Here is an 11448-nt window from a genome sequence, read left to right on the forward strand (position 1 = left end):
GACGTCGTCGTTGCCGTGCACCTCCTGCGCCGCCACCACCCGCCGCTGCCCCGCTTCCGCACCCCACTCCTCCTCCTCGCTAACCCCTCCCAAACCCTCTCTCCCACCCGAGCCGCATCCCCACCCAAGCCGCACCCCACCCGAGCCACCGCCCCTAAACCCTAGTCGCACCCAACCCACGCCATGAGCTCCTCCTCCTCCACCGTTTTCAACCCCTTCGCCGGTCCCGACGTCACTCTCGTCCGCGACCTCAACATCCATCAGCACGTCCCGGTGGTGCTTGATCAATCCACCGCCTCCTACTCCGCATGGAAGCGGTACTTATCCTTCGTGTTTCGCGAGTACCTTCTCCACGGCCACGTCAACGGCACCGTGGACTCGAGTCTCATGATTCATGACAAAGAGTGGATGATCCTTGACGCCACCATCATCCGCTGCTTCTACCTCACCATCTCCAGCGACCTCTTCCACACTGTGGTGGATGATGACGACGACGCCTATGCCGTCTGGACTAAGCACAATGGCCTCTTCACGGACAACAAGTTGCAGCGCAAGGTCCTCCTCCACGGCGAGTTCTACGGGTGCCAACAGCTTGACTCGTCCATTGACGATTTTTGCATGCGCCTCAAAAAGCTTGCCGATGAGCTCGAATCTCGGGGAGACAGCTGGCGACGAGCTCCTCATCGGCACCCTCAATGCCGGCCTCAACGAGGATTTTGGGAACGCCGCCTCAGACCTCACCCTCATCCCGGAGCCTACCTTCGCTAAGGTGGTAGCGTACCTCAAGCTGGAAGAGCGTCGGATGAAGATGGCGCGGACTCGGGCGACAAACACCACACTTGTCGCTGGCCCCCGCGGGGGCCAGGCCCCGTCACCGCCGCGTCCCGCGCCGGCCCAGCCACCAGCACCCGCCTACCCGCCCGCCCCGGTCGCCCCCTTAGTGGCGGGGGGGCCTCGCGGCGGCCGCCGAGGAGGCCGCAAGTAGCAGCAGGGGGCGCGGGCACTCAGGGAGGAGCAGCCTGCTCTCCGCAGCAGCAGTACCAGCCGGCCCCATGGTACGCTGGCCAGAACCCATGGACTGGCGACATGCACGCCTAGTCCATGCCGGTTATGCGTGCTCCTGCCCCGGCTATTCTGGGCGCCCGGCCTCCATCTCACCAGGTGTTCTACGCCACGCCGCAGCCTTACGCGGCATCCTACGGGCCCCTCACCTACGGCTAGTAGCCGCAGCCTGGTGGGCTGCCGCCGCTGCCCCTGACGGCCCTGCCACAGCAGCATGCTCTCCCGCTGGCGCCGGCGGACCCGGCTCTCCTGGCGGCTCTTCACACCACCCACTCATCATCGACCTACACCGGCGGTGGCGATTGGTATATGGATACTGGAGCTACAGCGCATATGGCCGCTCATCCCGGTCACCTCCACACCTCCTATCCCGTCCATACTTCCACTCGCATCACCGTCAGTAACGGTTCCTCCCTTCCCATTACTCACATAGGACATGCATCTTTTCCGTCTAATTCTACTCCATTGTCATCTAACATCTTAGTTTCCCCTGATCTTATTAAAAACCTTGTTTCTGTTCGTTCTTTTACACGTGAAAATCATGTTACCGTTGAGTTTGACGATTGTGGTTTCTCTGTTAAGGAAGCTCGCACCCGTATGGTACTCCACCGATGTGACAGCCCCAACGAGCTCTACCCGGTTCACTCCGCCACCTCCACCACCTCCGTCACCCCTGTCGCTCTCGCCACCGGAGTGAATCTTTAGCATGCTCGCTTGGGTCATCCCAACCCCGCCACCCTTTGTCATATACTTCATAGTTTTTTTCCACGTGTAATAAGAACGAGGATCACTAGTGTCATGCATGTCTCCTAGGCAAACATGCTCGTCTTCCGTTTAGGGCATCTTCTCATGTTGCATCGTACCCGTTTGAGTTAATTAATAGTGATGTTTGGACCTTTCCTGTTGCAAGTAATACAGACTATCTTTATTATCTTGTCATACTTGATGGCTTTTCGTGCTATGTGTGGACCTTCTCGTTGCATTGTAAGTCGGATGTTATATCCACTCTCGCCGCCTTCTACTCTTATGTTCTCACACAGTTTGGTCGTTCCATTCTCGCGTTCCAAATAGATAACGGGAAGGAGTTCGACAACCTAGTTGCTCGTACTCTCCTCACCACACATGGCACAACTTTTCGTCTCACCTACCCATACACTTCGCAGCAGAACAGTCGCGCTGAGCGTGTCCTTCACACTCTTAACGACGTTCGGACTCTTCTTTTTCATGCCAATGTGCCTCCGCGCTTTTGGCCTGACGCTCTCGCCACCGCATCACTCTTCATCAACATCCGTCCATGCCGTACTTGCGGGAACTTTGCACCTCATCACCTCCTCTTCGGTGCACCGCCCTCTTATGATAAGCTTCGCATCTTCGACTGTCTCTTCTACCCTAGCATCGCCACCACTGCGCCTCATAAGCTAGCACCCCGCTCCGTTGCCTGCATCTTTCCCGGCTACCCACCTAACACTAAGGGCTACCGTTGCTACGATCCCATCTCATATCGTGTTTTCACCTCCCGACACGTTTACTTTGATGAGAAGGTGTTTCTGTTTCAGCAACAGGTACCTCTCGTCGCCCCGTCGCCGCCGGCCCACCGGCGACTCCGTCAGGTGGACGGCCCCACTCAGCTCTCGGATCGCCCCCGGGCTTTGGCGGTCCTCGTGCCATGGGATGAGCTATGCTTCACGCCCCCACGCCACCAGAGCCCTCCATGTTGGTGCCCTCCTCTTTGGCCTCCTCAGCCGACCCCGCCGCCTCGGCCAGCGCCCCCTCTTCACCCGCCGCCCCCACCTCGGGCGCCGTGGGCTCGGCTGCCGCGCCCTCCTCGGTCGTGTCGCCGGCGGCCTCGCCAGCCGCATCGCCGGCCTCCTCGCCAGACGTCCTAGTGTTGCCGTCTCGCCCTGTCACTCGGGCCCGAGCCTGCGTTCACCACCTGAGTTTGCGGTACTCCAGCTACGAGTACCTCTTCTCCAACTCCACCGCGGAGCCATCCCCTATTCCTGCGTCTGCTCACGCAGCCCTTCGTGATCCTCACTGGCTTGCTGCAATGCAGGAAGAGTTCGATGCTCTCCAGCGGAACCGCACCTGGACGCTGGTCCCTCGGCCTTCTCGCGCCAATGTCATCAGCGACAAGTGGGTCTTTCACCACAAGACCCGCTCGGATGGTACACTTGAGGGCTACAAGGCTCGCTAGGTGGTACGTAGTTTTCGATAGCGCGCTGGAGTTGACTTCAATGAGATGTTTGCACCGGTTGTCAAACCGGGCACGATCCGCACCGTCCTCCAGCTTGCGGTGTCCCGAGGCTGTCCCGTTCATCAGATGGATGTCTCCAATGCCTTCCTCCATGACCATCTGGAGGAGCAGGTTTATTGTGAGCAGCCGACCGGTTTCGTCGACGCATCTCTGTTGGGGAACGTTGCAGAAAATTAAAATTTTTCCTACGGTTTCACCAAGATCCATCTATTAGTTCATCTAAGCTACGAGTCAAGGGAAGAGTTTGCATCTACATACCACTTGTAGATCGAGTGCGGAAGCGTTCAAGGGGATGGTGATGATGGAGTCGTACTCGTCGTGATTCGGATCACCGATGACCAAGTGCTGAACGGACAGCACCTCCGCGTTCAACACACGTACGGGACGGTCGACGTCTCCTCCGTCTTGATCCAGCAAGGAAGAAGGAGAGGTTGAGGAAGGCAGCTCCAAGGGCAGCACGACGGCGTGGTGCAGTTGGTGCAGCAGTATTCCGACAGAGCTTCACCGAGCACGTACGGAGGAGGAGAGGTGTTGGGGAGGGGAGGGGCTGCACCTTGAGTTGTGGTGTTCAGCAGCCCTCCCCTCACCCCTCTATATATAGGAGAAGGGGCAAAGGGGGCCAGCCCTCTAGGGAAACCCTAGAGGGGGGCGGCGGCCAAGGGGTGGGGGACTTGCCCCCCAAGCAAGGGGGTGCGCCCCCTTTAGGGTTTCCCCCCCAACCCTAGGCGCATGGGCCCAAGGGGGGGGCGCCAAGCCCACTAGGGGCTGGCTGCTATCCCTACGCAGCCCAAGTGCCCCCCCGGGAGGGGTGGTCCCTCCCGGTGGACCCCCGGAACCTTTCCGGTGGTCCCGGTACAATACCGGTATGACCCCGAAACTTTCCGGTGCCTATTTAACAACTTCCCATATATAAAACTTTACCTCCGGACCATTCCGGGACTCCTCGTGATGTCCGGGATCTCATCCGGGACTCCGAACAACATTCGGTAATCACATACTTGTCTTCCTGGTAACCCTAGCGTCACCGAACCTTAAGTGTGTAGACCCTACGGGTTCGGGAGACATGCAGACATGACCGAGACTCTCTGGTCAATAACCAACAGCGGGATCTGGATACCCATGTTGGCTCCCACATGCTCCTCGATGATGTCATCGGATGAACCACGATGTCGAGGATTCGATCAAACCCCGTATACAATTCCCTTTGTCAATCGGTACGTTACTTGCCCGAGACCCGATCGTCGGTATCCCAATACCTTGTTCAGTCTCGTTACCGGCAAGTCACTTTACTCGTACCGTAATGCATGATCCCATGACCAAACACTTGGTCACCTTGAGCTCATTATGATGATGCATTACCGAGTGGGCCCAGAGATACCTCTCCGTCATACGGAGTGACAAATCCCAGTCTCGATCCTTGTCAACCCAACAGACACTTTCGGAGATTCCTGTAATGCACCTTTATAGTCACCCAGTTACGTTGTGACGTTTGGTACACCCAAAGCACTCCTACGGTATCCGGGAGTTACACGATCTCATGGTCGAAGGAAGAGATACTTGACATTGGAAAAGCTCTAGCAAACGAACTAACCGACCTTTGTGCTATGCTTAAGATTGGGTCTTGTCCATCACATCATTCTCCTAATGATGTGATCCCGTTATCAACGACATCCAATGTCCATAGCCAGGAAACCATGACTATCTGTTGATCACAACGAGCTAGTCAACTAGAGGCTCACTAGGGACATATTGTGGTCTATGTATTCACACGTGTATTATGATTTCCGTATAATACAGTTATAGCATGAATAAAAGACAATTATCATGAACAAGGAAATATAATAATAATGCTTTTATTATTGCCTCTAGGGCATATTTCCAACAGTCTCCCACTTGCACTAGAGTCAATAATCTAGTTACATTGTGATGAATCGAACACCCATAGAGTTCTGGTGTTGATCATGTTTCGCTCGTGAGAGAGGTTTAGTCAACAGATCTGCGACATTCAGATCCGTATGTACTTTGCAAATTTCTATGTCTCCATCTTGAACATTTTCACGGATGGAGTTGAAACGACGCTTGATATGCCTGGTCTTCTTGTGAAATCTGGGCTCCTTCGCAAGGGCAATAGCTCCAGTATTGTCACAGAAAAGTTTGATCGGCCCCGACGCATTGGGTATGACTCCTAGGTCGGTGATGAACTCCTTCACCCAAATAGCTTCATGCGCTGCCTCTGAGGCTGCCATGTACTCCGCTTCACATGTAGATCCCGCCACGACGCTCTGCTTGCAGCTGCACCAGCTTACTGCTCCACCATTCAACATATACACGTATCTGGTTTGTGACTTAGAGTCATCCAGATCTGTGTCGAAGCTAGCGTCGACGTAACCCTTTACGACGAGCTCTTCGTCACCTCCATAAACGAGAAACATGTCCTTCGTCCTTTTCAGGTACTTCAGGATATTCTTGACCGCTGTCCAGTGTTCCTTGCCGGGATTACTTTGGTACCTGCCTACCAAACTTATGGCAAGGTTTACATCAGGTCTGGTACACAGCATGGCATACATAATAGATCCTATGGCTGAAGCATAGGGGATGACACTCATCTCTTCTTTATCTTTTGCCGTGGTCGGGCATTGAGCTGAGCTCAATCTCACACCTTGCAATACAGGCAAGAACCCCTTCTTAGACTGATCCATTTTGAACTTCTTCAAAATTTTATCAAGGTATGTGCTTTGTGAAAGACCTATGAGGCGTCTCGATCTATCTCTATAGATCTTGATGCCTAATATATAAGCAGCTTCTCCAAGGTCCTTCATTGAAAAACATTTGTTCAAGTAGGCCTTAATGCTGTCCAGAAATTCTGTATTATTTCCCATCAAGAGTATGTCATCTACATATAATATGAGAAATGCTACAGAGCTCCCACTCACTTTCTTGTAAACGCAGGCTTCTCCATAAGTCTGCATAAACCCAAACGCTTTGATCATCTCATCAAAGCGAATGTTCCAACTCCGAGATGCTTGCACCAGTCCATAAATGGATCGCTGGAGCTTGCATACTTTGTTAGCATTCTTAGGATCGACAAAACCTTCCAGTTGTATCATATGCAGCTCTTCCTTAAGATGCCCGTTAAGGAATGCCGTTTTGACGTCCATCTGCCATATCTCATAATCATAGTATGCGGCAATTGCTAACATGATTCGGACGGACTTAAGCTTCGCTACGGGAGAGAAAGTCTCATCGTAGTCAATCCCTTGAACTTGTGGATAACCCTTAGCGACAAGTCGAGCTTTATAGATGGTGACATTTCCATCCGCGTCCGTCTTCTTCTTAAAGATCCATTTGTTTTCTATCGCTCGCCGATCATTGGGCAAGTCAGTCAAAGTCCATACTTTGTTTTCATACATGGATTCTATCTCGGATTTCATGGCTTCTAGCCATTTGTTGGAATCTGGGCCCGCCATCGCTTCTTCATAGTTCGAAGGTTCACCGTTGTCTAACAACATGATTTCTAGGACAGGGTTGCCATACCACTCTGGTGCGGAACGTGTCCTTGTGGACCTACGAAGTTCAGTAGCAACTTGATTCGGAGTACCTTGATCATCATCATTATTTTCCTCTTCAGTTGGTGTGGGCATCACAGGAACATTTTCCTGAGCTGCACCACTTTCCCGTTCGAGAGGTAGTACTTCATCGAGTTCTACTTTCCTCCCACTTACTTCTTTCGAGAGAAACTCTTTTTCCAGAAAGCATCCGTTCTTGGCAACGAAGATCTTGCCTTCGGATCTTAAGTAGAAGGTATACCCTACAGTTTCCTTAGGGTATCCTATGAAGACGCATTTTTCAGACTTGGGTTCGAGCTTTTCAGGTTGAAGTTTCTTGACATAAGCATCGCATCCCCAAACTTTTAGAAACGACAGCTTAGGTTTCTTCCCAAACAATAATTCATACGGTGTCGTCTCAACGGATTTAGACGGTGCCCTATTTAAAGTGAATGTAGCTGTCTCTAGAGCGTATCCCCAAAATGATAGCGTTAAATCGGTAAGAGACATCATAGACCGCACCATATCCAATAGAGTGCGATTACGATGTTCGGACACACCGTTACGCTGAGGTGTTCCAGGCGGCGTGAGTTGTGAAATGATTCCACATTTCCTTAAGTGTGTACCAAATTCGTGACTTAAGTATTCTCCTCCACGATCTGATCGTAGGAATTTTATCTTTCGGTCACGTTGATTCTCTACCTCATTCTGAAATTCCTTGAACTTTTCAAAGGTTTCAGACTTGTGTTTCATCAAGTAGACATACCCATATCTACTCAAGTCATCTGTGAGAGTGAGAACATAACGATATCCTCCGCGAGCCTCAACACTCATTGGACCGCACACATCGGTATGTATGATTTCCAACAAGTTAGTTGCTCGCTCCATTGTTCCGGAGAACGGAGTCTTGGTCATCTTGCCCATGAGGCATGGTTCGCATGTGTCAAATGATTCATAATCAAGAGACTCTAAAAGTCCATCAGCATGGAGCTTCTTCATGCGCTTGACACCAATGTGACCAAGGCGGCAGTGCCACAAGTATGTGGGACTATCTTTATCAACTTTACATCTTTTGGTATTCACGCTATGAATATGTGTAACACTACGTTCGAGATTCATTAAGAATAAACCATTGACCATCGGAGCATGACCATAAAACATATCTCTCATATAAATCGAACAGCCATTATTCTCAGACTTAAATGAGTAGTCATCTCGTATTAAACGAGATCCAGATACAATGTTCATGCTCAAACTTGGCACCAAATAACAATTATTAAGGTTCAAAACTAATCCCGTAGGTCAATGTAGAGGTAGCGTGCCGACGGCGATCACATCGACTCTGGAACCATTCCCGACGCGCATCGTCACCTCGTCCTTTGCCAGTCTCCGCTTATTCCGCAGCTCCTGCTGTGAGTTACAAATATGAGCAACGGCACCGGTATCAAATACCCAGGAGTTACTACGAGTACTGGTAAGGTACACATCAATTACATGTATATCAAATATACCTTTAGTGTTGCCGGCCTTCTTATCCGCTAAGTATTTGGGGCAGTTCCGCTTCCAGTGACCCTTCCCCTTGCAATAAAAGCACTCAGTCTCAGGCTTGGGTCCATTCTTTGACTTCTTCCCGGCAACTGGCTTACCGGGCGCGGCAACCTCTTTGCCGTCCTTCTTGAAGTTCTTCTTACCCTTGCCCTTCTTGAACTTAGTGGTCTTATTGACCATCAACACTTGATGTTCTTTCTTGATTTCAACCTCTGCTGACCTCAGCATAGAAAATACTTCAGGAATGGTCTTTACCATCCCCTGCATATTGTAGTTCATCACAAAGCTCTTGTAGCTTGGTGGGAGCGACTGAAGGATTCTGTCAATGACTGCCTCATCAGGGAGGTTAATATTCAGCTGGGTCATACGGTTGTGCAACCCAGACATCTCGAGTATGTGTTCACTGACAGAACTATTTTCCTCCATCTTACAACTATAGAACTTGTCAGAGATGTCATATCTCTCGACCCGGGCGTGAGCTTGGAAAACTAGTTTCAGCTCCTCGAACATCTCATATGCTCCGTGATGCTCAAAATGCTTTTGGAGCCCCGGTTCTAAACTGTAAAGGATGCCGCACTGAACGAGGGAGTAATCATCAGCACGAGACTGCCAAGCATTCATAATGTCTTGGTTCTCTGGGACGGGAGCGTCACCTAGCGGTCCTTCTAGGACATATTGGTTCCTGGCAGCTATCAGGATGATCCTCAGGTTCCGGACCCAGTCCGTATAGTTGCTGCCATCATCTTTCAGCTTGGTTTTCTCTAGGAACGCGTTGAAGTTCATGTTGACATGAGCGTTGGCCATTTGATCTACAGGACATATTTGCAAAGGTTTTTAGACTAAGTTCATGATAATTAAGTTCTAATCAAATTATGAACTCCCAGTCAGATTAGACATCCCTCTAGTCATCTAAGTGTTACACGATCCGAGTCGACTAGCCCGTGTCCGATCATCATGTGAGACGGACTAGTCATCATCGGTGAACATTCTCATGTTGATCGTATCTTCCATACGACTCGTGTTCGACCTTTCGGTCTCCGTGTTCCGAGGCCATGTCTGTACATGCTAGGCTCGTCAAGTTAACCCTAAGTGTTTTTGCTGTGTAAAACTGTCTTACACCCGTTGTATGTGAACGTAAGAATCCATCACACCCGATCATCACGTGGTGCTTAGAAGCGATGAACTTTAGCAAAGGTGCACAGTTAGGGGAGAACACTTCTTGAAATTGTTGTAAGGGATCATCTTATTTACTACCGTCGTCCTAAGTAAACAAGATGCATAAAACATAATAAACATCACATGCAATTATATAAAGTAGTGACATGATATGGCCAATATCATATAGCTCCTTTGATCTTCATCTTTGGGGCTCCATGATCATCTTGTCACCGGCATGACACCATGATCTCCATCATCATGATCTCCATCATCATGTCTTCATGAAGTTGTCACACCAACGACTACTTCTACTTCTATGACTAACGCGTTTAGCAATAAAGTAAAGTAGTTTACATGGCGTTCTTCAATGACACGCAGGTCATACAAAAAAAATAAAGACAACTCCTATGGCTCCTGCCGGTTGTCATACTCATCGACATGCAAGTCGTGAATCCTATTACAAAGAACATGATCTCATACATCACAATTCATCATTCATCACAACTTCTGGCCATATCACATCACATGATCAATCACTGCAAAAACAAGTTAGACGTCCTCTAATTGTTGTTGCATCTTTTACGTGGCTGCAATTGGGTTCTAGCAAGAACGTTTTCTTACCTACGAATAACCACAACGTGATTTTGTCAACTTCTATTTACCCTTCATAAGGACCCTTTTCATCGAATCCGCTCCAACTAAAGTGGGAGAGACAGACACCCGCCAGCCACCTTATGCAACTAGTGCATGTCAATCGGTGGAACCGGTCTCACGTAAGCGTACGTGTAAGGTTGGTCCGGGCCGCTTCATCCCACAATGCCGTTGAAGCAAGAAAAGATTAGTAGTGGCAAGTAAGTTGACAAGATCCACGCCCACAACAAAATTGTGTTCTACTCGTGCAAAGAGAACTACGCATAGACCTAGCTCATGATGCCACTATTGGGGAATGTTGCAGAAAATTAAAATTTTTCCTACGGTTTCACCAAGATCCATCTATGAGTTCATCTAAGCTACGAGTCAAGGGGAAGAGTTTTCATCTACATACCACTTGTAGATCGAGTGCCGAAGCGTTCAAGGGGATGGTGATGATGGAGTCGTACTCGTCGTGATTCGGATCATCGATGACCAAGTGCTGAAAGAACAGCACCTCCGCGTTCAACACACGTACGGGACGGTCGACATCTCCTCCGTCTTGATCCAGCAAGGAAGAAGGAGAGGTTGAGGAAGGCAGCTCCAAGGGCAGCACGACGGCGTGGTGCAGTTGGTGCAGCAGTATTCCTACAGAGCTTCGCCAAGCACGTACGGAGGAGGAGAGGTGTTGGGGAGGGGAGGGGCTGCGCCTTGAGTTGTGGTGTTCAGCAGCCCTCCCCTCACCCCTCTATATATAGGAGAAGGGGCAAGGGGGGCCGGCCCTCTAGGGAAACCCTAGAGGGGGGCGGCGGCCAAGGGGTGGGGGGCTTGCCCCCCAAGCAAGGGGGTGCGCCCCCTTTAGGGTTTCCCCCCCAACCCTAGGCGCATGGGCCCAAGGGGGGGGGCGCGCCAAGCCCACTAGGGGCTGGCTGCTATCCCTACGCAGCCCAAGTGGCCCCCCGGGAGGGGTGGTCCCTCCCGGTGGACCCCCGGAACCTTTCCGGTGGTCCCGGTACAATACCGGTATGACCCCGAAACTTTCCGGTGCCTATTTAACAACTTCCCATATATAAAACTTTACCTCCGGACCATTTCGGGACTCCTCGTGACGTCCGGGATCTCATCCGGGACTCCGAACAACATTCGGTAATCACATACTTGTCTTCCTGATAACCCTAGCGTCACCGAACCTTAAGTGTGTAGACCCTACGGGTTCGGGAGACATGCAGACATGACCGAGACTCTCTGGTC

The sequence above is a fragment of the Triticum aestivum genome, chromosome 7B (genome assembly GCF_018294505.1).
Source record: "Triticum aestivum cultivar Chinese Spring chromosome 7B, IWGSC CS RefSeq v2.1, whole genome shotgun sequence".
Classification (NCBI taxonomy): domain Eukaryota; kingdom Viridiplantae; phylum Streptophyta; class Magnoliopsida; order Poales; family Poaceae; genus Triticum; species Triticum aestivum.